The 4,969-nt window shown below is 36.1% G+C and overlaps 1 non-coding gene across 1 annotated transcript; it reads left to right on the top strand.

Annotated features, from left to right (window-relative positions):
• The first annotated feature begins 2,277 nt into the window (after nucleotides 1-2,277).
• Nucleotides 2,278-2,384, top strand: LOC128036315 (small nucleolar RNA R71). The gene has a single exon (XR_008193113.1). It is a non-coding gene; the product is annotated as a small nucleolar RNA R71 (small nucleolar RNA).
• The last annotated feature ends 2,585 nt before the right edge of the window (nucleotides 2,385-4,969 follow it).

Raw genomic sequence — 4,969 nt, 5'->3', positions numbered from 1 at the left:
TGATACCTCTTTTTTTTGGCACGCACTAGAACGGGCTTACCCATGAACTATCTGAGATGGGATAGATGATACCCGCATCTAACCACTTGATGATCTTTTTTTTACTACGTCCTTCATGATGGGGTTCAGTCTCCGTTGTCCATCGATCGTCCCTTTTTTGCCATCTTCAAGGATAATCTTGTGCATGCATACAGATGGACTAATACCACGAATATCGGCTATGGTCTATCCGATGGCCTTCTTAAATTGTTTCAGAACTAAGATAAGATTTGCTTATTGCTTAGTGGTCAATTTTGCTGAAACAATCACAACCAGAGTAGAAGCGTTACCTAAATAAACGTATTTTAAATGAGAAGGCAATACCTTGAGTTCTAATTTAGGTGGCTCCTCGATCAACGCTTTTGGTTGGGAATAGTCTCTATTTTCTAACTTCAAAGATGCAAAACAGGGTTGTGGATTAAATCCCCTTTGATTAGCTTCTAGTAAAGCTAAGTATTCATCCTCCTCTTCATCATTTGGAGGATCCAATGTCAAAATTCTTTCCAGTGGGTCCTCAACACAGTTGAGTTCCTTCTCTATTATTAAATCCTCTAAATCAGACACTACAGAGCAATCATCCATTGTGTCAGGAAATCACATAGACTTAAAGATGTTAAATGTTACCTGATCATCCTGAACACGCATAGTGAGCTCGCCCTTCTGCACATCAATAAGGGTCCTTCCAGTTGCTAGGAATGACCTTCTTAGGATGATTGGTACTTCTTTGTCTACTTCAAAATCTAGAATTACAAAGTTAGCAGGAAAGATAAACTTATATACACGTACCAATATGTCCTCAATTTTTCCTTTTGGATGTGTTAAGGATCGATCTGCTAGTTGAAGCGTAACTGTAGTTGGTCTAACTTCTCCTATCCCTAACTTTTTAAATATTGACATAGGCATCAAGTTGATACTTGCACCTAAGTCACATAATGTCTTACCATAATATGTTGCTACAATGTTGCACGGTATGGTAAAACATCCAGGATCCTTCAATTTTTGAGGTAGTTTGTCTTGAAGATATGCACTGCATTCCTTCATCAGAGCTACCGTCTCAAATTCTCCAAGTCTTCATTTCTTAGAAAAGATATCTTTCATGAACTTGACGTAGTCCAGCATTTACTCAACTGCTTCAACCAACGGGATGTTGATGTGAAGTTGCTTGAGTAACTCAAGGAACTTCATGAATTGAATCTCCTACTTCTGTTTCTGGAGTCTTTGAGGGTAGGGTGGTGGTGGTTTCATTAATGGGACTGATTCTGGTTGATTCGTCTTTGGCGGTCATTCTGCATCTAACAACATTGTTAGTTGATCAGAATTAGCTGGTCCTGAGGTTACTTTGTCGGGTTTTACAGATTCTGGTTCTGGTGAAACTGGAATTTCATCACTTGGTTGAAATTCTTCTGAATCTTGAGCGTCAGCTGGCTCCTTTTCAACTTTGACAGTGTTGGGCTCTACTTTCTTTCCGCTCCTCAATGTCAACGCTTTATAATGTTCCTTCCCCAGATTTCTTAGATTTTCCATGTCACTAGGTAGAGCACCTTGTGGTCAGTTCCTAAGTTCAGTAGCAAGCTGGCCCACTTGATTCTCCAAATTCCTTAGACTGGTGTCGTTTTTCGCCATGTATATCTTGATTCTCCAAATTCCTAAGTTTAGTAGCAAGCTTGGGTTGGTTTTTGAACTTGTTGGGGTAAACTAGGCAGCTGAGTTCGCCTAGGTTGTGAGTAAGTGTTATTAGTTCCAGCCCCTTGGTTACTTCAGGAAAAATTCGGGTGATTTCACTACGATGAGTTATAAAAGTTGGATTGCAGTCCTTGTCTCCCTCGGTTTTGGTTTTGGTTACCCATGTAATATACGGATTCGGGGTTCGATGGACATTCTTCAAATAAATGTCCTTCCCCACAATACACATAGGCTATATTCTCGAATTGGTTAGGTGGTTGGGCTGCAAAACTGTTAGACCCATTAGTGATAAGATTCTTAAGCATTGGGAATATTGAAGATACCTAAGATGCGAGTGAAGTGAGAGCGTCCACTTCATGTATTCCAGCAACTCGTCTTCCTGACGCTGCTCGATTGGTTGGCTATTGATAATTGTTGCTGGCAATCCTCTTAATAATTTCATAAGTCTCATTATAAGACTTAGAAAGGAGAGCACCATTAGCAGAGGCATCCACTACCATCCTCGTGTGAGCGTTGAGACCATTATAGAATGTCTCAAGTTGAATGCAATGTGGGATTCCATGATGAGGGCACTTTCGTAATAACTCTCTGTACCTTTCCGATGCCTCATACAGGGACTCATCATCCATTTGTTGGAAGGCATAGATCTCATTCCTCAACTTGGCATTCTTGTTCGACGGGAAATACTTCATGAGGAATCTCTCGGCTAACTCTTGCCATGTCGAAATGGAGTTTGCTCCGTTTCTTTGATTCATATTCTCAAAGTTTATCTCTCCGGTCCTTCTCTGGTTCGCTTTTCTTCTTCGCTGTCGAAAGGTTCGTTCTATTTCAGGGTCCACAGGGAGTAAGTCGATAATCTGGTTAATACTCATAAACACTTGAAATAATCACAGAAAGATTAAGTAAGTAAAGATTTAAATAGAAAAATAAATAAACCAAAATGTAAAAACAGATTCACAAATAATGGCTTTTTTAAAAACAGTCCTCGACAACGGTGCCAAAAACTTGGAACGACAAAAATGTGCAAGTGTACAAAATCGCAACAAGTAATAAAGTGACAAGTAAATATCAAGTTATCGTACCCACAGGGAGAATATTTATGAAATTAATGTTAAAACACTTTGGTGATGGAAAATATTTTGGTTTAAAGATGATTAAAAACTAAGGGTTAAAAACTAATGAAAAAAATTTAAAAATAAAAAGGTTCTAATGCACGATTTCAAATAAGGTTTAATCAAGATGATATAATTGTGTTATATTAATTACATTTCTTTAACTTAGAATTATTAAACTTATGTTTATACTGCTACAAACAAATTCACGGCAACTAGGTAAATTGCTAACTACTGCTCATACATACTTATTAAATTAATCAATCTCTTGAACATCTTTTAATGTCAATCCAAGAGATTAAACAATATTCACAAGCATATAAAAGATCAAGTGAGGTAACATAGTATTTCTACCTTGAAACAGTTTAATCACAATAATCTTGCAAGTTATGCAAGGCATATGTATCGCCAAATACAATGCTAAATTAACTTTAGCTACCTTAGAACAATAAACATGCACTGATTAAGTATTGTGTCGACTAATTACAATTTCAATACGATTTAACAATTAATTCGTTAGTTATCTAACAATTAATATTGCAAGAATAACTTAGGCATGATTTTACATAATCAAGCATCTTACCGAGGCCTATAACAGCACAAACACAATTTCAATAATTCAAGCAGGCAAAATATAATCAACCCAACACGGATTAACTTCAAGATAGATTGATTAAAAATAACCATTTCAATAGCATAAATATTCATAAACATGTTTGTCAAAACAAAAAATGAAATTTAAAGAGATAAGGAACAAGAAGCAAATCTGGTGTTTCTCCGTGGCGTGACTGATTTTTCCGTTCTTCGTTATCCATTTTCCTCGGCTATCAAGGTGGCTTATGAACACTTTAATTGCTTCTCAACAATGGCTGATGAGGACCTCTTTCCGAAGAGAAGAAATCGGCACGTGAACAAAAGGGAAAATGGGAAGGAAAAGTTGAGAGAAAGTGAGAGAGGAGAAGAGAGAATGAGAGTGTGAGGGATGAGTTGAATGATCAGAAAGGGGTGGCTTTTATAGCTGATTGTGGCTGCTAAAAATAGAAAATTCCATCAGCCAAAGAGACCCCTCTTGGCTGGTCACACACATGGCAAAGTTGAGAGATTCAACTTTGCTAAAAATAGCCTGGGCCAAAACCATAAAGCCACATTTTTTGAGGGGTTTGGATGCAAGGTTGAAAGTCCTTCAAGGGCTTCTTTGCAAGCTTATTTAGTCAACTAAAATTCTTATTTGGTTCAGCATATGGACGGTTCTTGGTAGCCCAATTGGTGGCTGGTTCGGTTCAACCAATGCGGTTCAACTAGACCCTTTTTTTCCATAATTAATTAATAATAATTTATTTATCCCAAATTAAATGGGAATAAATTAAAATTAATTATATTATGAATTAACACACATTTTTGGACCATATTAGGCTAGAAATAAATTTTCCTCGATGCTTCAAATTGCTTCTCGATTTTATTCTTCGAGCATTGTCTACCGAGCCAATTTTCGCCCTTTGTGCGAATCTGTCGAAAATAGTCAAAATTAATCAAAATTAACTATAAAATTAATTAAAATTCATCATGTTCATATTTTTAACATAATTTAATTTGTGATAGCCCGAAATAGGGCCTAATCGGAATAGTGGTTTCGTAACCACAAATCCGAAGTGAAATAGTTTAATTTTATAAATTTTTATTAATTACTGATTGATTGAAATATTGTGTGAAAATATGGATAGAAAATTTTAATGATTTAGTGCCTAATTGAATTTTTAGGACTAAATCGAGAAAAATGCAAAGTGTGTCTAATTAGTGATTAAATGACTTAATTGAATTATTGCATGAAATTGGAAGTGTTTATGTGGCAATTAGACCATAAATTAGTGTTACGGACACAAAAGGGTATTTCTAGAAAATATCTAAGTAATGGGTCAAGGGCATTTTGTCCAAATTGAATAAAGACAAAATAAAGATGAAAACAAGTGTTCATCTTCTTAAAATCAGACGTTTGCTGCCAAAAAAATTCATGTCACCATAGCTAGGGTTCTTGAACTTCCTAAGCTCAATTGTAAGTGATTTCTTGCCCGCTTTTGATTATTTTCGTATTTTTATGCTTATTGAAGCTTGAATTTCATGTTTCTACCATTTAATTT

Source organism: Gossypium raimondii, chromosome 13 (genome assembly GCF_025698545.1).
Source record: "Gossypium raimondii isolate GPD5lz chromosome 13, ASM2569854v1, whole genome shotgun sequence".
Classification (NCBI taxonomy): domain Eukaryota; kingdom Viridiplantae; phylum Streptophyta; class Magnoliopsida; order Malvales; family Malvaceae; genus Gossypium; species Gossypium raimondii.
Note: the sequence above shows the minus strand (reverse complement) of the source record. Positions and strands in the feature narration are given on the sequence as shown.